We start from the raw sequence: 24,622 nt of genomic DNA, 5'->3' as shown, positions 1-24,622 counted from the left end.
TTCACTAGATTTTTGGAGCAATACGGGATTACAATACAAAAAAAAGTCCACATTATTTTTCATTCACATCAAATACACAGGAGAGTGCATAAGCAACAGATTACAGCAAAGAAAACGTCATAGATAGATAGACCAGAGAGCATTTTTCCCTCAAAGGGACAGATGTAGTCAGTCCTTGCTCTGCCATCATGTCCAAGACACAACCACTACTCTGCCTTGTAGAAAAACTAAAAGGACCGCACTGAAGTCACATTTCTGTTCAGGTTTTTATTCACCAAGGGATGAATAAGAAGATATCACTGATTCACACTTGAGTCAAACTTGCCATGACTGAGCACCACATTAATATTAAAAGTGACATTTAACAAAAATAACCAACCAAAAAAAAAAACAAATTTTACATAATTTATATATTAACAAACAAAAGTCCACCTGAATCTACTCTCTCTATATAAATATAAAATCCTAAGCCTAAAAGTGAAACAATTTTATGTGACTTTTTATGTCACGTTTTTTATCATTCTTTAAATCAGGTAGGTATATTAAAACCTACATATATATATATATATATATATATATATATATATATATATATATATATATATATATATATATATATATATATATATATATTTATATATATATATGTTTGGCATCATTCTCTTCAGAATTTATCGAACTTAAATTTGTTGTTAGATTTTCAGATTCTTATTCCGTTATTAAATTATAAACTAAAATATCAAGATAGTGGTGGTTTTTAATATCAAGAAATTATGGTTTTTATTTTTGATTGAGTAAACTTTCTTTCACAGGAACAAACTATTAAAAAAAATGATCTATTTATAACACCAATGTTTGTATTTAGGTGATTTAGTTAGCTAAAGGTCGAGGTTGCCCGCCTAGTAAGAGTATACAAAAAATGGACTATTCAAAATAACCAAACCAGTAAAACAAATCGAAATGTCTATCAAATATCTAGGCTTTTTTAATTGATATATGTGTGTGATAATATTAAGTATTTGCAAATCAATATCAAAACATAAAAAAGTCTCACAAGAGCAAGCCTTTAGCTAACATTTAAATTTGCCAAGTGTCCAAAATAATGTGAAGGTCCCAAACAAGCTTCTTTCAACAATACCACTATGTAACTTCATTAATCTATCTACAGTCCTCTACAAAATAAATATTTGCCAATGTTTTTGTGAAATTTGTGTTTCATCGTTAAACAAATTTGTTAAATTAAAAATGTAGTTTTTAATTTCATAATTTTAAACATTTGTATTCCATTTGGCCTGTAATGTGGAGCACAGGTTTGCACTACTGCCTCGCACCTCTGGACATTTGCTTTGAATCAATGCCATCCACTGTGTGGCCGGCCAGGTGGGAGTATGTAAGCCATAGATGATTGTGGTTTTATCTATGATTTGTTCCTTTTTTGTCTCCAAAGATGCCAGGATGGGCTTCAATATCAAGATACCATGCAATTGAGCGAGTTTAGAAACCATATTTGTTAATATGTTTTGTTTTTTTTTAATCTCATTATGGTTAAAAATCAAAGATCAAACTTTTCTGTTTTTCCTCATAGCTCGTTAGCCACCTTTCAACAATCTTCTAGGTCCTTGGGACTTTCTTTAGTGTCTGTCTTTATGATACAGATACCCAAAGAGCACACAGAGTTCCTAATGTGACCATAATGTTTATAAACTATATAATCTAGATTTACACTATATAACCTGAAATCATATAGGCACAGTGACTAGCATTCCATGGCTTTGAATCCTCTGTCTCCCATTGTCCTTTTAATGTTCATACATTCTACCCATGTCTACATGGCTTTCCTCTGGGTTCATCCCTAACTTGACTGGCTTTCCAAACTAGCTTCATGAGGATGTGATCATTAATTGTGCCCTGTGATGGATTTACATCTTTCTAAGTCTCTTCTCCTGTTTTTCACACTACTTCTGGGATAATCTCTGGCCAGATGTGACATGGAATTGGATCAATCAGCCTTTAAAATTGAATGTTTAACCAACATGATGGCATTTTATAACAAATTCTATACATTGCTTGTTTGCAGATTTTCATTTCTTTTCTAAAATGTGTACTTTGTAGCTCTATTTGTTTCTAATTACTTCAACTGCAGGAAATTAGCTTTGAAACTAATGTCATTCACTGTGTGACATTTACCCATTCACCATTCACCTGTATATCTGTGTGGAGTGTTCTTTGATTGCTCCTGTTTACTTCCTTCATCTTAAAGACATGGTTATGTTTTTGATTGGTAATCCCAAAAATAAACTGCTCAAAAAAATTAAAGGAACACTTTGAAAACACATCAGATCTCAATGGGAAAAAGAAATCCTCCTGGATATCTAAACTGATATAGACTGGGTAATGTGTTAGGAACGAAAGGATGCCACATCGTTTGATGGAAATGAAAATGATCAACCTACAGAGCCCTGAATTCAAAGACGCCCCAAAAATCAGAGTGAAAAAATTATGTGGCAGGCTAGTCCATTTTGCCAAAATTTAATTGCAGCAACTCAAAATTGTACGCAGCACTTTGTATGGCCCCTGTGTTCTTGTATACATGCCTGACAACATCGGTGCATGCTTCTAATGAGATGACAGATGGTGTTGTGGGGGATCTCCTCCCAGATCTGGAGCAGGGCATCACTGAGCTCCTGGACAGTCTGAGGTGCAACCTGGTGGCATTGGATGGACCAAAACATAATGTCCCAGAGGTGTTCTATTGGATTTAGGTCAGGAAAGTGTGGTGGCCAGTCAGTGGTATCAATTCCTTCATCCTCCAGGAACTGCTTACATACTCTCACCACATGAGGCCAGGAATTGTTGTGCACCAGGAGCCACTGTACCAGCATAGGGTCTGACAATGGGTCCAAGGATTTCATCCTGATATCTAATGGCAGCCAAGGTGCCTTTGTCAAGCCTGTAGCGGTCTGTGTGACCCTCCATGGATATGCCTCCCCAGATAATCATTAACCCACCACCAAATTGCTCATGCTGAATGATGTTACAGGCAGCATAATGTTCTCCATGGCTTCTCCAGACCCTTACTCTTCTGTCACGTGCTCAGGGTGAACCTGCTCTCATCTGTAAAAAGCACAGGGCACCAGTGGTGCATCTGCCAATTCTGGTATTCTATGGTGAATGCCAATCGAGCTGCATGCTGCTGGGCAGTGAGCTCAGGGCCCATTAATGGACAAGGGGGCCCTTGGGTCACCCTCATGAAGTCTTTCTGGTTGTTTGGTCAGAGACATTCACACCAGTGGCCTGCTGGAGGTCATTTTGTAGGGCTCTGGCAGTGCTCATCCTGTTCCTCCTTGCCCAAAGGAGCAGATACTGGTCCTGCTGATGGGTTATGGACCTTCTATGGCCCCCTCCAGCTCTCCTAGAGTAACTGCTTGTCTGCTAGAATCTCCTCCATGCCCTTGAGACTGTTCAGGGAGACACAGCAAACCTTCTGGCAATGATACGTATTGATGTGCCATCCTGGAGAATTTGGACTACCTGTGCAACCTCTGTAGGGTCCAGGTATCGCCTCATGCTTCCAGTAGTGACACTGACTGTAGCCAAATGCAAAACTAGTGAAGAAACAGTCAGAAAAGATGAGGAGGGAAAAATGTCAGTGGCCTCCACCTGTTAAACCATTCCTGTTTTGGGGGTCATCTAATTGTTGCCCCTCTAGTGCATCTGTTGTTAATTTCATTAACACCACAGCAGCTGAAACTGATTAACAACCCCCTCTGCCACTTAACTGACCAGATTAATATCCCAGAGTTTATACTCTGATTACTCTGATACTCTGATTAAAAAGTGTTCCTTTAATTCTTTTGAGCAGTATACATTATGTGTTGTGTGTGTGTGTGTGTGTGTGTGTGTGTGTGTGTGTGTGTCTGCATGAATGACTAGGCCACTGGATAGACTAGTGTCAAGCTCGGAGTTGGTTTCTGCCTTGTATCCATTGCTGTTAGGCTAGGCTGCGGTCTCCATGTGATTCTGTTACTGGATTAAGTGGGTACGGAAGGATGGACATATTTTTTAATTTCTGTATAATACCTTTACATTATTTTATTTTATAGACTTTCTTCTGCCTAATGAAGCAAATTTAAGTGTTAGAGAAGAGCTACTTCAGAGTTCATGCATAAATAGAAAAAGCATAAATGAAAGTTAATTGCTGTGTAAATGCTCAGCAAATAACACAATGTGTTTTTAGATTTTTTATTTTTCAGCTTGTAATTAACCTCAATCTATTTCCTTCTTTTTATAAATGCTGGTGTTTTTACACAATATTCTTCACATTAGCTTTGGTCTTTTACTACGGAAACAAAATTCTATTTGATGAATCATTAATTCTTTATTGGAGTCAGTAAAAGACAACTGCTAATGATGATAACGGCAATTGGTAAGAAAAATCTTGGAAGGATCTAGCACCTGGATTAGTTTCATTATGACTCAGAATATTGCTGTGACACAAGAAGGGTCTGGTTTAAAGTTAAAAAGTGAAAACTCAATTCAAAAATAAAAAAGTAAGCAAACCTCTGCAGGTATCTTGTAGAATAAATACACCTCTATATCTATATCCATCCATCCATCCATTATTCAACCCACTATAACCTAGCTACAGGGTCACGGGGGTCTGCTGGAGCCAATCCCAGACAACACAGGGCACAAGGCAGGAGACAAACCCCAGGCAGGGCGCCATCCCACTGCATATATCTATATTCACATTAATAAATTATAAATTTGGACATTTGTGTAGAAAGTTGCACGTACACAAAAAGGGGCCCAAAATGTACATTTTATAAATCTGACCCCAGGATCTTTTGAGTCTGATGTCTAAAGTTGGATAAAGGTTTCTTGGGGACATGGGAAAACCAAAGAGAGCCTTGCATCAAAAAGAGAGGGGGAATGAGAGAAGCAAGGTGAGGAAGACAAATTATTTCGATAACTGTTGAAGGGGAAAGTGGGGGAGCCACCCCATGTAACAAATGTGACAAAAGACCTATGTAGTAAGTCCCAGCGGGCCTTACTTTGCATCCTTGTGTCTCAATAGATACTTTATGTCTTCCTTTTAAACATATCTTTCTTTTGAAGTGTGCACAATAAACCATTCTTTTTAACTTTTCAGGCTGATTTGACACTTTATTGTAGGCTGGAGAAATGCTGGGAGGGAATTTCCTGTTACTATATACCAACAAGTGCAACCATTAAAAAAGATAATGCTGACATTGCATGCTTTTTAAAACCATAGGAATCTGTAATGCAGAAAGCATCTGGGAGAAAGTCCCTTTGGCTTTCATTTTAATTAAAGTGTAACTGGACCTGATCTCCTTGACAAAATGAAAACTGATAAACAACATGTAAGGCTATATCCTTGATGCTGAAGCGGATTTTTACTCTTTTATAGTAAAGCTTTCAGCTGTACGCCGTGTTGCCATTTGTTTCATATAAATGAAATAAACGGTGTGTCAAACTTGGCTTTTTCAGGAGCAAGAATTTTTATAGTTGCTCTTTATTCATTTAAGTATGATTTTCTATTGCTTTAAAGATAAAATTATTTCTGTCACACATCTTCTGTACATTATAAATTTTATTTGGTAAAACTGGTAAGTTGAGCTTTCTGGGAAAAGATGGCGACAGTTAACATACAGCATTAATAAGTGCATTATCCAAAAATGTGGTAGGACACATTTTTCTTATTATTGCTAATTTAGGTGGTTGAAGAAGGAGGGATAAGGATGTGATTGTGTGGAATGGTCTTGTCAGTCTAGAAGGTATTCAACATTGACAGCCACAGCAGTTAACATTGTTAGATATTACTGTATTTCCACACTTCCTTTGAAGCCAGCAATGATCAGTTGTATGTTACACCATGACATCTTCATTACCTGAAATCTTTAACAGATGTCTGAGGCTAATAAACTCCATACATCTGTATTTTAAAATATGGATTATCTTTACTGAAGGAATTTTATGTATTGGAAACCAATCGCTGCATATTTCCTTATTTTTCATGTTGATTTAGTGACCCATTCTTTATTGTTGTAAAGACTTATTTCTTACATAGTCATAGTGGTGTAGCTAGGGGCAGGCGAAGGGGGCAGCATCATTAGCCAAAAGGCTCAGTACAATTCGTGTGTAAGCAGCAGGGTTTGGAAAAATATCACTCATCAATGAAAAAAGTAAAATTCTCTGATTTTTATCCACAAATGCTTCAAAAATAATTTTCAGACTATCCTTCTGTGGCGGCATCAGACACAGCAATTGCAATTCATGAGGCAATAACAAAAATAAACATAAACATTACACCGATAATAATTTCTAGGAACATAAACAACTATTTAAAATTTATAATTTCATTTTGTTATCAATCTGAATGTGTTCTTGGTCTGCGCAGAAAACATCCCCACCTATCACTTATACACTACACGGGTTCTGGTTTTTGCAGCACAATTATATCAAACTAATAATTAAAATACGGATTATCAGTGTGTCTATACTATCTTCTTGTCTAGTTGATGCTTATAAATTGATGTTTCTCTATATATGAATACATTTATGTAAAATGTATCTTAATTTTTCTCTATACTTCATTTTAATTTTCTATTTAAATAGGTTAACCTATTCAGATATGTTGGAGGGCGGCACATTGAAGCCCCGTCCCACCCCAAATGGCACGAACTCTAGATAAGCCACTGCATAGCCACAGTAAAATGTCTTCCAGCATAGTTAACAGTGCTTTATATTTTATTTTAAGGCAATTGAAAAATGGAATGTCTAGGAGGGTCAGCCATAGATTCAACAATATTCACTTCTTTTGAAGATCTGTTAATATTAATATTAACATGTAGACTGTCTGCGGTGGGTTGGCACCCTGCCTAGGATTGGTTCCTGCCTTGTGCCCTGTGTTGGCTGGGATTGGCTCCGGCAGACCCCCATGACCCTATTTGGATTCAGCGGGTTAGACAATGGATGGATGGATGGATGTAGACTGTGGTGCTTATTTGACATTTATATTTCCTCACAGATTTTTTAAAAACACACTCTAATTGTGAGAGTTTGTGTTTATATACGTTAAGAAATGGAGTTGTATGGTGTATGTGAAAAGTACTGGCTTATGGATGCATAATACACAGAGGTAAAAAAAAAAAAAACTCTACATTACATTTTGATCAAAAAACACTGTTCACAGAAAAGAAATGTGCTAGCTAGGTTTTTTAAATAAATACTACACCAGTGGTTCTCAATCTTTTTGGCCTTGGGAACCAGTTTTTTCTATTTTTTTCAGCAATGATTCTTTATTAGCAGTAATATTAATGTAAACTAGTGAAACTTTTCCCTTGAATAGCATGCAATACATAAACATTAAAAAATAGTGCACATAATAGAGGAAATTCACACAACACTTTTACAAAAATAACTTGGCACATAGATGTTTAATACTGAATCAAATTTAGTTTCCATTTGTATTCTTAATGGGTAAACTGAACATCTTGTTAGTAAAGGTTAATATTGTGTGATGAACAGCCAGGGCTCTTAACCAGCAGGGATGCCGTTGTGATGGAAAGACCGGGGCAGAGAGCTTGTATGGAGTATTATCTCCCCCAGAACGGCAGATGGCAGCCCCACCTGACTTGCTACAAAGCCAAAGGCTTGGAGCTTGGAAGCTTAGTCCTTTTGGAGTCTGTGGTCATGGTCAGGGAACACAGAACTGCTGAGCCCTTTATTGCAGGACTTCCACCACACTGCAAAGTGCTGTCAGAAGGAGATTACTGGACACCTGGAGTACTTCCAGGTGATCTATGAAAGGGACCACCTCACTCAATGCAAGGAGCCACAGCTGGAAGGAGGAGGATGAAGACTGCAAGAGGAGGAGTGGAGGCAGAAGAAGACAGAGAGAAAGAAGACAAAGTGCTTCTTTATTACGGTGCCTGGTGCTTTTGTTGTACTGTGCTTTGGTACTGTGTGGGGAAAAATTTCCCACAACTCAATAAAGCCTGCAGGCCACAACTGTTAATTATCATCTCTGTGGCATTCCACACCACTATTTTGTATCACTTTTAGGATAGCAGACACCATCATTTTGTGTGCTTTTGCAGTAATATTGTTCACAAACACTATGTTGATTGCCAGCCATGTGACACAAGAGTCACATGGTGTCTTATGTCATGAGATATGATGTCCCTTTATTTTCTGCGTTGAAGTTTCTGGATTCTAAAAAACAAACTTCATGCTTCATTTAGCTATTACAGTTTGGCTATTACAACAAGTTTGGTTTTCATTTTGACTTTGGGAGATTGTTACTTTTGAGTGGTAAGTTTAAACCCTGGGCTAGTTATTTGACAAATATTTTTTTTGCATCTCTTGGCATTGTATCTGATTTTAGTTTTTATGTTTTTCTGCCTTTTTACTCGAGTGCCAACAATGCTATCTCATAAACTTATAAATCTTCAAGAGTGCTCAGCAAATAATGGATCATTGTTATAAAACAAAACAAAAGAGTTCTTTTTGCATTTGTCTCGTCTAAATCTTTTTAAAGGTTTAGCATAATCAAAATACACACCATTTTCATGTGACGTCAGTTCTCTATCAATATTGAAATACTGTAGTAACTATATTTTTGCAATCCGTCATAGAAGTTGTAGAATATCCTGGAAAGCATAATCTTATATTCATCTTGTTCTGTAATGTTTCAAGGATACATCACATGTCAAAATTTTATTTTCAGATGCAAGAATGATTTTACTGTATAACAGTGTTTTAGGACATATATATGTTGTTTTTGGGTGGCCTGGTGGTCCAGTGGTCTGCGTTGCTTCCTCATGGATCAACAATTATGGATTTGGATCCCATGCCCAATTTTAGTCTGTATTTGTGTGGGGTGAAGATTTCTACAGATTACTCCAGTTTTACCCCTACCTCCTTAATAATATCTAGGTTAGGTTAACTCTAAATTGGTTGACCCTAAATAGGTTCTAGGGAGAAGGAGAATACCATAATCATTAATATTGTGATTTGGAAAGTGAATATGCCACATTGTTGAGAGTCAGGGGACCAAGATTCTTGAGTGATTTTGATTTCTCTTTTGTTAATGTGTCTCTCTGCAATTTGTCTTGAAGAATGAAAGTCTTCTGATAGTATATTTATGGTCTTTCTGAATTTATTCAGGGTCAAGTGCACCTAAAGAGCATACACTTTTTGCCACAGCTGGATTCCTGTTTACAGCTATCATTGTTGGAACAGGCTCTTAATCCCCACTATGATACATTTAAGCAAATTATTAATCCATAGACAAATGGATATAACTCATAAAGTAGATGCTTAAAGAAAGTATGTTGTGGTTGTAACTGACAGATGTGTATTCAATCATACTAAACCTTAAGCTCAATGCATTCTTCTAAAATAAACTATTGTGATGAAAACATGCACTGAATGGGTGACATGAGAAAGCTGCCTAGGAATTTTCAAATTGTATAATAAATCTCCATTATGTTGTTTAACTGTATTGTTTGCAGCACTTTGCAGTCTGAAGATGTTAAGTTTTAAAGGGTAGTCATATTAACTAGTCTATCTATTAGAAATGTAGGCACTAATATATTTGATTCATACAATGTTTATTACTGCAAATGCGTATACTGTGGAAGGAATTTTCTTTCTAGTCTTCTCACTACATTAGGGCTATACACGTGATATGTATTTTACGTGCAAGTTGATGTTTAATGCAACCAAACCTAATGTTAAGTGCTTTGTAAAGTACTCTATAAAAGGCATTAGCAGGTCATGACTTTCCCATTAAAAACATAGACAAGTTACAAATGTCTGACAATTAACTGTTCTCTTTTACCTCCTGTGCCTCATTAATGCTTAGTCAATTGTATTACAATTTGCAACTGTTTTTAACATTTTGATGAATCTTCCATAATAGAGAGTTCCCTTTAAAGTTCTGCATGATGAAACATATTGCCCTCACTTCAATTAAAATAATTTATTTACGGTCCTATACTTATCCATTTTTATTCTGAAGCAATTTAACTCAGATCTGGATCGTGGAGGCCTAAGCCTATTCTGCATATGAGTAGGTTGAATTTAGGACTGTAAGGTATAGGTTATAAAGAAAGACTGAAGGAGTTAAACCATTTCAGTTTAAGCAAATGGAATTTAACAGATGACACAATTGAAGTATTCAAAATTTGAAAAAGAATTAGTACATTGGATAGAGACTGTTACGTTAAAATTACCTTAGCAAACATACAGTGGCACAGTTGGAAACTTGTTAATGGTAATTTTTGCAAAAAACTTTTGGAAGTCAGTCAGAGAACTATAAACACATGGAATAATTTACTAAGTAGTGTGGCGGTCAGAAGGACTCTAGGGACATTCTTGCTATAGAGCAAGAATATGCAAACTCCACAGAAATGTAACTGGGCTGGGACTCCATTCACTTGTAGCTAACCATTCATGCTTTATAGGATGCTTCAATGCTAATTTCCCGCTAGTTTAACCGTGGTTTGCTGCTGCTAAACCAAATTGGTTACTTTATCTTGTGCTACCCTGTATTACACAGATGCCATGGCTGAACACTGAAAGGCAGCCATGGTGAATCTTGCAAAATGCTGTTATTGCACAGGATTACAATTGTATTTGTATTATTTGATAGTTTTTGTGCTAGGAATGACTTTCTTCAGACTTTCATTCACATACTTTAATATTTTGCTACTGCTGTTTGTCCGTTTTAGCTATCATTAAATATGAATCTGAACTTCACAGAATATCCACATTCATCATCTCTTCTCTGTTTAGACTAAGCTGGTATATTATTTGGCACTTCCAAGTATGCAAGTGCTCCCTTGCTGTATAAATTATCCCTGCTAGATTTTATCTGAACAGTCTTTTAATGAGATATCAGCACTGCGGCATCATTTAAATCACACTTTTTAAGCATACTGTACTTGTCTTCTCTTGCCTCTTCTGAAATGTTTAGATTTTCATCTATGTTCTTCCTTGCATTTCAGTATTTAGTGCTTTATTTATTTTTTCCAATATTAAGTCTCTGGGTTTTGTTGCAAAGGGAAAGTTAATTAAACAAGATTGATCTACATGCAGCAAATACCAGGCTGTAGTTTTTCATCTGAAGTCTTTTTTCATACACATGCTGCCATTTTTCTTACACTGAAGATGTTTTCCTGGCATAAATGTCAAAACAAAGCTTATTGAGCCAGGTTATGAACAGATTTGTATCAATCATATTAAACTTCAGTTTCAGCTACTAAAATATAACTGAGCCCCCAACCCCCATGTCTTAGAGTAATAATGGATAAAGCTCACTGCAATTATGGCCCTGGCTACAACACCCTTTTTGTGGTTTTTTTGAGGTTTTCTAATTCTTCTGTGTCTATATAGGTTTTCCTCACACATTTCCAAAGATATAGAGGTTAAGTTAACTGCAAACACAAAATTAGCCTTATTGTCCAACATGTCTTGTGTCCAGTGCTGCCAGTAAAAGACTCCAGGCCCTCCATGACCCTGAACTGGATTAAGCGGACTAGAAAAGGCATGCATATACTGTATATATGACTTTTTTTCTGTAGCAGGTGGTCAAATGTTTGTGGACACCTGATCATCACACCTATATAAGATGGTTGGGCATCCCATTCTAAAAACTATGGAAATCACTGGATTTACCTCGCTCCTTTTGTGATATAACATCCTCCACTCTTCTGGGAATGCTTTCCATAAGATTTTGATGTGTGTCTGTGGAAATTTGTGCTCATTCAGCCAAAAGAACAGTTGAGAGATTAGGTACTGATGTTGGATGAAAAGACTAGGCCTGCTATCAGTGTTCTAAGTTCATCCCAAAGGTGTTCAATAGGGATGAGGTCAGAGTTCTGCACAGACCATTTGATTTCCCCCACATTAATGTCATCAAACTATGTCTATATTGACCTGACTTTGTGGACAGGGGCATAGTCATGCTGAAACAGAAAAGGGCCTTCCACAGATTGTTGCTTCAAAGTTGGAGGTGTTCAATTGCCTGAAGCGTCTTTGTATGCTGTAGCATTAACAGTACCATTCTCTGGGACCAAGAGGCCTAGCGCAAACCCTGAAGAGCATCCCCAGAAGATTATCCCTTCTCCACCAAATTTTACAGTAGGGACTAGGCAGTTCAGAATGTGGTGCTCTCACTCAGATTCATCCATTAAACTTCCAGATAGTAAAGCGTGATTCATCACCCTAGAGACTAATGGGGGCATACTTTACATCACTCCAGCTCACACTTAGTGTTGCTCACAGTTATCTTATGCTTGTGTGCAGCTCCTCAGCAATGGAAATCAATTTCTTGAAGCTCCTGATGCTCATTCTTCTGCTGATGTTGCTTCCCACTCTGTGGTTTACCACTTCATGACTGAGCTGTTGTTGATTCTAGATGCTTCTAGAGCACAATAATAGCACCCACAGTTGACCAGGGTAGGTCTAGCATAGCAGAGATTTCATTTACTGCCTTGTGGTAAATGTGGCATCCTTAAAGTCATATTTAAAGTCACTGAACTGTTTGGTGTGACCCATTCCACCGCCAATGTTCATTAATGGAGGCTGCATGGCTAGGAGTTTGATTTTATGCATCTGTGTACAATGGGTGAGGCTGAAACACCTAAAGTTAGTAAATGGAGTGATGTCCACATACATTTGGCCATATAATGTAGATGGCATAATGTTTGTGAATCAATGACTATTTTTTATGATATATTGATATATTTTTTATCTAATGGACTCAAATATCACAGCCATTTTACATGTTACCTATTGGGGAAAACTTTCATTTAAAATGTAAAGTTGTCAGAAGCAGTCAAGCAATAAGATTGGGACACTGCAGTAATCTGTCAACTTTAATTTTTATTTAAAAGTAAATTCTAAAGGATTATACAAATACAGAACATTGGAGTAAAGTGAATTATTAGCAACTATAATGAATTTTAAATGGCTGAAGCATTTTGTTTCTGACTTACAGTATTTTATTGTTTTCTTAGCATGTGAATACCTTTTACTTTTTCTCTTGCAGTTGTATGCTGATCCAGTTCGTTTTTAACTCTCTAGATTACCCTCAAACTTAATTAATTTTCTTTTAAAATAGTAGAAAGTGAAATGTAAGGAAATAGAAGTGCTATATTAAAATAAGTCACATATTAAACTAAGTGCAATGTCTGGCAATGACTCCACAAATTGAACCAAAGTGATCTGTCATAGACTGGCAGAAAATCAGTGCAGCTAGCAGCATTGTCAGTTTCAGATCAGATCCGTAGATGAATTAACTTTTAAAGGTGTATTAGTGATAAAACCCTATTCATTTTACATCTAAAGTGGTTCATTTGACTCTGAGAACCCACCTTAGAAGCACATAGCAGTACAACATGGACTGTAATTTTCCTTTTTTCAGCCTAAGTATTTCCATGGAGTGGTATATCTTATTAAAATGAATTTATCTTGCTGAATTAATAAGAACATACTCTGCACATGGCAAATGACTCATAAACTAGGAAAAATGTATGCAGAATGAGCTGCATAAATAAACACATTAGAATTTAGAACGGCCACTCTTTGATTGCTTTATCAAAAGGTCTCTGATTTGTGTGCTACAAGAAGTTGTTTGATTATATGGAAAGGAAATACTGTAGGCTTGTAGAGTCACTGCTGTCACATGTACAGAGTACAGAGAAGTTCTTACTTACATGTGCTAATCAATGTGCAACAACTCTCTGGCACCAAGATTAAGGAGTATAACAGTCTTACTTGAAAAATAAATCATACAATAAAGTTGAGATGAATTCAGATGTTTCCTGAATTTATTTTTATGCTGTGTGGCTCCGCATCCAAATACAGCCACACTCCTTTTGACATTGGGAACTCAGGTCAGCCCATGCCATTTGGTGGGTCAGCTCCCAAAGTGACTTGAAAAGGTGGTGTAAAACTTCATATACAAGCACACAAGACAAACATTCACAACAAGCCAAATTTTTGGCACTATCTTTGAAGCAAAAATATTTTGAAAATATTCTTAATTAAATAAAGACATCCCCACGTTTGGGGATTGGTACATGTGGGAAAATATTGTTGCAAATCTTTTACTATGTAAGTAATAAATAAGAGCATACATCTTCAATTCTCTGGTGTACTGATGACCTAAAAGCAATGCCCCATTCGTGTGATGGCACAGACACAGTTGCTGCCAAGCAATACTAGGACCGGACAAGGAAAAAAAAATATGGAGGAAAAAGCATATATACATCATTGCTATAAAATAGATAAACAAAATTATCACTAGAGCCTAAAAACCCATAAAACCAGTAGCTAAAAAGAAAATAAGAAATGTCAAAAAGATGTTGGGTAAGAATAATGATGACAATGCAAATGAATAGCCTTACACCTCATATTGGAGATTTGGATCATATGAAAGAATGCTTTATTTGAAAACAGACAGGCAGGGTTAGCAGCCACTAAAGTGAAATAAGGAAAGGAGAAAATATTAATAATGTGTAGTCAGAAAAATGATAAGTAGGGTATTTAAAAAACAAACAATAAAATACACCACCAAAAGAGCAAGAGAAAAGCTAGGCTCAAAGTATAAGGGTCTTTGTTGCCTGGTATCTCCTTTTTCATAGAGACTATGGCATAAATAATCAGGTGAAATACATAGATAGATAGATAGATAGATAGATAGATAGATAGATAGATAGATAGATAGATAGATAGATAGATAGATAGATAGATGTTATTTTTATTTTTCATTGTCCAAAAAATTCTCTTTCAGCAACACTGAACAGCAAAGTAAATATAGATAGAAAACATAGTACTCTAAAAGCCAATGCTTAAAATCATGCCATGTTTATTCTTGTCAGGCTGACATCTGGAAAAATATTACAGTATTACCATGTTCCATAAATATGATGGAGCAGTTTAATCACATTGGGGATAAAGTTGTTTTTGCCTTCTTGTTCAAATTTTGTTGTCTTATATCTCCTCCCAGAGAGCAGGATTTGATATTAGCTACTGAAATTGTGTATGATCTTCTGCAATATTGCTCACTTTTCTTTTTGCTTATAATAACCCTGCTCTGCTGTCCACAAAGACTGCAGACTGATTGTTTTCTACAGATTACGCTTGTTAGCTTCACAGAAGCAACTTCTTACCAAGCTCAGTCCTAATCCCTATATTTTGCAGTCCTGCTTTTTTGTTCTTCAGCCACTTTAGGGGCTGGAACTACAGCCAGTGAGATAAGGGAAGGTTAGACAGTGACATGCTAAAATTTGGTCCCACTTCACTCTGAAAGGTTACTTAAATGTAAAATAAAATATATACACAGTGGCGCTCTCTTCTATGTATTGTTTGACTTTTTCATCAACAAAACTTCTTTCATTCATTTATTGAGGTTAAGCAAATGCATTGCATATTAAAGATTACAATGTCTGATATCCATACAAAAAAGTACAAGGCTATCAACTTTCTTTATAGAATATCAATGCATCTTTTGTGTTAGTAAATGTATTTTTATGACTGTATTGTTAAGATCAAGTAAATAGTTTGTATTTTGTGGAATATAGTTTCCAAATGTTATACACCCCAAGCACTATTAAATAACTGATAAGCAAAGGTCAGTGGCTTTGGCAGAAATAAAGCGTTGATCAGGCCTGTGAAAAAGTGAATAGGTCACGCATTGTTGTGTTACAGTTGGGTTTTTTTCCCCCCGGTCTGTATTTATTCTCTGTTTAACTGTTTTTGTTAATTTTGAGTTATTATTTTTCAGATAGTTATATTACTTCTGTCAGTTTTTGCAATTGTGTTATTTGTGCTTTATATTTTTAAACATGCTGCCACTCAATTTGCATTGTGGGTGGAGACCCAAAGGCAGGACCCACCATGATGTCACTTCTGCCTGGCCCTCCTTCTGGTTTTAAACCCAGTAGACATTAAATTATTAGGGAGTTTAATAAAAAATATCGCTATTTTATTTGGATTTTCTGCTTTTTGTGTTTATTTTGCATCTATCTGTGGATTCTACTCTTTGGACAGTGTTTTGGGACCGACTAGCTTTCTATTGCATTTTTTGGCAATTCCTATCTGCCCTTTTAAACACTTTTGTTATATTTGTCTATTTTTTGCCTTCTTTTTAAATATCTTATTTTATTAGGATTATTGTTGTGTCCATAAGAATTACTTATGGTCTCTTTGGAATCACTTCAGTTTTTTTTTTTTTTGGTCTGGTGCCTCCCGACTTACTGCTACGAGAAAAAATCCACATATGATATACCATGCAAGATGTCAAGCTTTTTGGGGTTCCCTCCCCACCCATCTCTGGCACTCTAGTCACAAAAAACACCCTCTTTTGTAAGCCATTTTTGGACCATATTTTCTGCAGGAAATTACACCCTTATAATAAAGAGTAAACCAATGGGTATCTTCATCAAAAATGAAGGAATTCAAGTTGTGCATGCCACGTCAACTGACCCCAGGGGTAATCACATCCTCCTAATGGGATGAGAGGCCAAAGTTACTCTTTCACAAAACTTTGAAAAAATGGGGATCAATATTATAAGCATGTGGAGTGTCATTTTATGCTATTTTGAGGTTACTGATTACAAATACAATCATATTTGTGATATTTTACTTTACCAGTGGTCCTAGCCATCCAAGAGCCACTCCCAGAATGTTAAAAATGACAAATTTCAAAAGAAAAGCATGAGGGATATATATTTTAAGGTCAGTTATGTTATTGTAGCCCTATATTAATCTCTATCAGAGAGTGAAAAATGGCAAATTTCTATTGCATTTGAGAACATTTAGACATTAAACATTCAAATTGAAGTGCATCTTTCACATCTGGTATTGTTTATTATGTACTTCTCATAAAGTAAATTATTATATTTATTATGAACACTCCGAATTAGGGCAGTTTACGCTAATTCAGAATTTTCACCCTTTTGATTATAAGCTGCAGTTTTTATACTTTCTCTCCCTTGTAAAGCATTTTTGTGCAATTTGGGACTTCATTGCATTTTTGAGTTTTTAAACCTAGTTCCCCATACAGTATATATGCCTGTCTAGGCTGAAGTCTACAGTTAGCAGTTTGGGGACAGACTGTGCAGCCCTTTCTGGACAAGACTAGTGAAGATCCTGGATACCTTATTCAACCGTACCAGACTACTATTGGCTTTTGCCGACAGCAGTGCAGTCATCCACCTAGGTAGTCCAACACTGAAACCCTATGGTGGTGCAAAGCAATGGCAAGGCCAGGTACACAACAAAGTGGAGGCTTCACAATAAACCCAATCAGTAACCCACCATCCTTTTGTATAAGGCATCTTCTCATAATAGGTACAACTTTTACTTTAATTAAGATGATGTAACAGTTAAACTGTGTACACAACAAAGTAGAAGAACAAAAATATTAGCAAACTCAAAACCCAAATTGTCAAGCATTAACAGTCTAAGAATGTGGCTATGGAAGGCCTGAAAAATGTTTATAGACCATTTATGTTACATTTGATAAGTTTATCAGGTGGTGGTGCTGGCTGACAGCCTACATCATGAGGCACAGGTGGTGTAGTTTGCAGTTGAATATGAAGATTATCAATTGTGATGGAAGGCCAGCAGCTCAGCCTGGCCGGGTCACCCAAAGGATGGAAGCATGGGGAAAGGCAGATACTTTTGGACACTGCTTCCCCCAAAACGCTAGACAGCAGCTCCCCTGGAGGGCATCCTGGGACTTGGAGTTCAGTTGCTCAGCCCTGTTGGGGGCTGTGGGTACTGCCAGGGGAAGCTGTAAAGGGACAGGACGAGTCGTGCCTCATCTATAGCCCGGAAGTATTCCCAGGTCACGAGGACAGAAGCAAGCACTTCCGGGCTGAAGAAAAGACCAGTTCTCCATCTGACCTGTAAGTGCTAGCAAGTCACATGGGCGGAAGGACAGAAGCACTTCCGGGTCAAGGACTATAAAAAGGACTACTGGAGACCCAGAGTTGCGAGGTGTGGGGGAGAGAAGAATTGCTGTATTTTTTTTTGTTCTTTATTTCACCTTATACAATTTCTCGTATTAGGTATTTGTTAGTTTTCCAATACCCCTTGGGGTCAGAGCGCAGGCTCAGCCATTGTACAGAGCCCCTGGAGCAATTGAAGATTAAGGGCCTTGCTCAAGGGCCCAGCAGAATAGGATCTCTTTTGGCAGTGATGGGGATTCGAACCAGCAACCTTCAGGATACCGGCGCAGCTCCTTAGCCTCAGAGCCACCACTCCACCCCTGATTTTGATTATTATTGTATTCAATTGCTTGTATTTGTGGTGGCTGTGGTGCGTAAGGCACTATTCCTGGAAGAAAAAGAATTTAATATCTTCTTGAGACTTTTACTTGGTGTCCAGAGTGTCTGTCTGCTGGGGTTAACGTGGCAACAACGACCAACTAGCACTTACATAATATGTATGTATCAATTCACATTCCACTGCATGTAGAGTCAAGTTGTTCAGCTGAGTGCCGGTCATTGTAGACTGGAGATAGATTTTAATTTGGCTTGTTGTCAAAAACAGACTATCCACACTGCAGAATATCATGGAGAGTATATCAACGACCATTAATAGTGAATTAACACTTTGGAAAATGTCTTGAAGGCAACCGTCGACAATATCCATTATCAATGAATATGTGCCATTTCCTGATTCTGTTTTGTGTTACAAATGCTCAATGAAAACAGTGTATTCACCATTCTTGATTGATATACAATGTATTTACATGGTTTATTAAGTTGTTTTGGGACAGATATTTAAGAAAGGTGGCCGCCACTTGCATGAGACAGCAGTCTCCTTGGAATTTTGCATTGAATTTTGCAATGTGTCTGTTAAGAATAGTATAGTACCTCACATTTGTTTCAAATCACTGTTGCTGTGGATGCGACTGTTTTGCTAATTGCAACTATAGCTTCGGTCAGTTTTGCTGGTAAACTTCTTCTGCTGAGGAACAGTTACATCCCTGTTAGTGATGTCACAGTTGCACTAACCTCTCTCTCTCTCATTTCTCCTAGGGCACAAAGTAGAAAATGGCCGACAGTGGGGTAACTCGCGTTGAAATCGTAATTGAGGAACTCCAAGCACTTGATGAAAAGATTCAGAAACTCCTGTCCCGACGGAAATACCTGAGAAATCTGAAGGCCCAGCTGTTGGATAAACCATCCTTGCCATCTGGAACCGGCGAAACATCAACCCCGCGTTGTGCCGACCTCACCCCCGCGTCTCGTAGGAGCGACACCGCTGCTGACCTCGGTGGATTTCAGCTATGCAGGCGGGGGTTCAAGGCCAGAGCACCTCCATCGGCACAGGCGAGCATTTTATCTCAGAACCGGTTTGACCCTCTCCGCGTCCCCATTTCGCCTTCAGCACCTGGTGATGTATTAGTGGTAGGTGATTCCATCGTTAGAAACCTTAATGTCGCATGCCCTAATGCAAAATCGCTTTGTTTCTTGTTTTCCGTGCTCGTGTCCGAGATGTAATGAGACGGCGCCAGCAGTCTACGAGAAACACAAGGAGAGGGCAGTTGGATCAATCGTCTTGCATGCCGGCGTAAACGATATAAGGCACTGACAGTCAGAAATCCTGAAGGCTGACTTCGCAGCTTTGATTAGAGACACGAAGGAGAGGACCTCATCGGCAAAGATCTTCGCTTCGGGTCCACTAACTCTCGCCAGACGATCCAACGAGTACTACAGTCGTCTGCTAGGGTTGAACAACTGGCTACAGGGTTTCTGCAAGAAGAAGGATGTCGGCTTCATCAACAATTGGAATATCTTTTTGGAAAGGCCGCGTCTCTTCAAGCGTGATGGCCTGCATCCGAACAGTTTCGGCGCCCGGGTCCTCTCCGAAAACATATCGAAGGTAATTCGTTTTTCTTGACTGTCTATCTCTGCTCTTAACCCCGTCCGAAATAATAATAAATAAATAAATAACAATAACGCACATAGTACTCATCTCTGCACCTCCGAAACATTAAATATGGCACTATTAAATGTCAGAGCTTTAACTAACAAAACGTTTTTATCAACGATCTTATTAGTGATAAAAATAGATCTTATTGCACTAAATGAAACATGGCTGAATTCAGATGCGCCAGTTTTAATCGAATCTGCGCCCGGATTACAGTTTTACTCATGCAAACCGCCAGGGAAAAAGGGGGGGCGGATTGGCTAACATTTACTCGAGCCGATTAAAATGTAAAGATGTCAGTTTTGGTAAGTTCAAGTCCTTTGAGTATCTCGCCGTTGTTATTCATGGAGATTCTCAAGTTCTAGTACTATCCGTGTATAGACCTCCTAAATATAACGCGTCGTTTTTTGAGGAATTCTCTGACTTAATGTCAATTTTAATTACTAATTATGACACACTCCTAATAGTTGGCGACTTTAATTTTCATATAGATAATCAGTGTGATCTAAAAGTAAAAGAATTTATGAACCTCCTGGATTCTTTTGATTTGAGACAACTCATAAATCAGCCTACACATAAAGCAGGTCATACATTAGACTTAGTGATTACTAAAGGACTGAAAGTTGATATAAAACAGATCATTGATATTGGTCTATCAGACCATTTTCTTCTACTTTTTAATATAGAAATAATGATAAAAACACTCATGAGAAGCATATTGTTAAAAACGCTTCTTTGATTCGCAGCAGCTTTAAAACTTACAAACATTTTAAGCAATCAGTCCGTTTATAGTGCCAGCTATAATAGCGAGGACAATGTAAATAGTAAGGTGGAAAGATTTAATTCTAAAGTGAGAGCTGCTGTTGACATAGTTGCACCTGAAAAGACAGTGAAAAAATCTTCTAGCATTGGTATACCATGGAAGACCCAAAGAGTGTCTGATTTAAAGAGAACATGCCGTAGAGCTGAGCGTCAATGGAGGAAGACTAAACTTACTATCCACCACGAAATATTAAAAGTCAAAATAACAGAATACAATAACACTGTCCGTCTTGAGAGACGCTGCTATTTCTCAAGATTATAAATAACAATGCTAGTAATCCTAGAGTCTTATTTTCAACAATTGATCGCCTACTAAACCCAGGTAGCTCAAAGGAATGCCTCCTAAGTGCTTCCAGTGAAACCTGTGAGGCTGTCGCTGTATTTTCAATCAAAAATTAATGATATTAGAAATAACATAGTATATCTCCCCAACACTAAGGATCCCCTAAACCCCAACATCCTGTTATAAACAAATTAAACTCTTTCACTAGGATAGATTTACCTGATTTACAAAAATAATATCTCAATTAAAACCTCCACCTCGCCCTTGACCCGATACCAACAAGGTTTTTCAAAGAAGTATCAGGCGCTAATTGATAATGTTCTTGACATAGTAAATTGTCACTAGATACTGGGGTCTTCCCAGACTGTCTTAAGACTGCTGTAGTTAAACCCCTACTTAAGAAACATAATCTTGACCCTCGCTCTTGAAAATTTTAGACCCATCTCTAACCTGCCCTTCTTAAGTAAAGTTCTAGAGAAGGCAGTCATTATGCAGTTAAATGACCACCTAAATAAACATGCTATTCTTGATAAATTTCAGTCAGGTTTTAGAACAAATCACAGCACAGAAACTGCACTCGTTAAAGTAGTAAATGACTTGCGGGTAAATGCAGACAGAGGCCATTTATCTGTTCTCATCCTCTTAGATCTGAGTGCTGCATTTGACACCATTGATCACAACATTCTTAGAAATCGCCTTAGTCAATGGGTGGGCCCTCTGGCAGTGTCTTAAATTGGTTTGAATCCTACCTGACAGGGAGAAAATATTTTGTTAGTTGTGGGAATTACAACTCAAGACACATGATATCCAATATGGTGTTCCACAAGGCTCTATCCTGGGTCCGCTGTTATTCTCAATCTACATGCTTCCGTTAGGTCAGATTATCTCAGGGCACAACGTGAGCTACCACAGCTATGCTGATGACACACAGCTGTACTTATCAATAGCACCTGATGATCCCGATTCTATTGATTCACTAACACAATGTCTGACTAGTATCTCAGAATGGATGAATAGTAATTTTCTCAAGTTAAATAAAGAGAAAACTGAAATTTTAGTGATCAGCAATAATGGATACAATGAGGCTATTAGAAATAAACTGGATACATTAGGATTAAAAGTCAAGACGGAGGTAAAAAGCTTAGGGGTGATTGTTGACTGTAATCTGAATTTTAAATCACATATTAATCAGATCATTAGGACAGCATTTTTTCACTTAAGAAACATAAGTAAAGTTAGACCTCTTATATCACTGAAAGATGCTGAGAAATTAGTTCACGCGTTTGTTTTCAGTCGACTAGATTACTGTAACGCACTCCTCAGGACTTCCCAAAAGACATAAATCGCTTGCAACTAGTGCAGAATGCAGCTGCTAGAATCCTAACTAGGAAAAGAAAATCAGAACACATCACTCCAGTTTTGATGTCACTACACTGGTTACCTGTGTCATTCAGAATTGACTTTAAAATTCTGCTTATGGTTTATAAAGCCTTAAATAATCTCGCCCCATCTTATATATCGGAATGTCTGACACCTTATATTCCAAATCGTAACCTCAGATCCTCAAATGAGTGTCTCCTTAGAATTCCAAGAACAAAACTTAAAAGAAGTGGTGAGGCGGCCTTCTGCTGTTATGCACCTAAAATCTGGAATAGCCTGCCAATAGGAATTCGCCAGGCTGATACAGTAGAGCACTTTAAAACACTGCTGAAAACACATTACTTTAACATGGCCTTTTTATAACTTCATTTTAATCGTAATTTAACTTAATCCTGATACTCTGTATGTTCAATTCATCATAACAACTATTCATGGTGGCTCTAAAATCGGTACTGACCCCTACTCTCTTTTCTGTTTCTTTTTCCGGTTTCTTTGTGGTGGTGGCCTGCGCCACCTCCACCTACTCAAAGCTTCATGATGCTCCAACAATGATGGACGGATTAAAAGGAAGAAGTCTACGTGACCATCATCATCATCAAGCCCTTCCGTGAGAACCCTAAATCCAAAGAGGACTGTTTCATTTATGTTAGGTAGAATGCCCAGAGTGGACTGGGCGGTATCATGGTCTGGAATCCCTACAGATTTTATTTTTCTCCAGCCGCCTGGAGTTTTTTGTTTTTCTGTCCCCTGGCCATTGAACCTTACTCTTATTCGATGTTAATGTTGATTTATTTTTTATAATTATGTCTTTCATTTTTCTATTCTTTAATATGTAAAGCACTTTGAGCTACTGTTTGTATGAAAATGTGCTATATAAATAAATGTTGTTGTTGTTGTTGTCATACTTGTTGATCAGGTCCTCAATTAACTTCTCATAGTCACCTTCCTGCTTATCTCTGAGCTGATTGAAGTCAGACTTGTAGATCTCAATGAGCCTAATGCCATCTGTGAATATTGAACTTTGCAGCCCTTTATTTGCAAAATCACTAGAATCAAAAAGTTTATAAAACATAACCAGTAAGCACACAGACTTTTTTGTTCTGGATCTACTGAAAAACTGCATTAGCTTCTAATTTAGTTTGACCATTTTGTTTAATTCATGAAGTTCCTCCAGTATCATGCCCAGATATATCAGTGTTTTACTTACTGATCTCACCTTTGAACATTATCATGTGTCTGCTGCTGATCTTTCTAACTCCAGGCATTATTGACTGAAATGCATTTATTGCTGTAGTTCAGTTACCCAAGCATGTCTTGTTTGCTCCAGTCGTAAACGTGCAACTGATTAACTGTTTTAAAAAATGTGCTTACATGACCCAACATCTGAGCTGCGGTAGAAAAAAAAAATGAAGCTAGTGGGAATTCTTATGTAGATACACTGAATGTTTAAATGTTTCTTTAAAAGAACTTGAACTACTTCTTTTTTCTCCCCGTGTAACAAAAGCACCATATGAAGCCCTGTGCCCTCAGCCCAGCACAATTACCCATGGGCACTGTGTAGATTGCAAGCCAAGCATCAGCGGAAGAGAGACAATGAGACACAGCACCAAATATTATAGTGAAAAACCAGTTATTCTTTATTTACATTGACACAAAAATTAAAGCTAAGTCACTGCTGTGTCATTAAAAAAAGTAAGAATACAAGAAACACACAAAGTCTTGATGACAATCCAAATAAATTCAAATAACAATCAAAAACAACAAAATATTTTGTTTGGAGGAAGATGAAGAAGGTTTAATTGCCAGAAAAAAATAAGAAAAAAAAACACTTTCTTCTTCTTCGTTTATTACTGTTGCACTCTGCAAGCAGGTCCTCCATCTTCAAGGTTGGTGGCAGGATTGGCTCTCCAGCCACTGTAAAAAACCTGACACTGTTCAGTGTGGTACTGAGGTGTCACCCGTTGCATCCTGGGTGGTTTGCCATGTGGTGGGAGCAGCAACGTGATGTAATCAGCGCATGCTCCTAACCTCCTCCTCCTCCTTCTTCTTCCTTGAACAAAAATTAAGAAGAGAGAAAAAACACGTTATAATATTTTCAAACCAAGAAATCCCCACTCTGTATATCTACTGAATTCTTGCTCTTGATCTTCATGTCTT

The sequence above is a fragment of the Polypterus senegalus genome, chromosome 5 (genome assembly GCF_016835505.1).
Source record: "Polypterus senegalus isolate Bchr_013 chromosome 5, ASM1683550v1, whole genome shotgun sequence".
NCBI lineage: Eukaryota > Metazoa > Chordata > Cladistia > Polypteriformes > Polypteridae > Polypterus > Polypterus senegalus.
Note: the sequence above shows the minus strand (reverse complement) of the source record.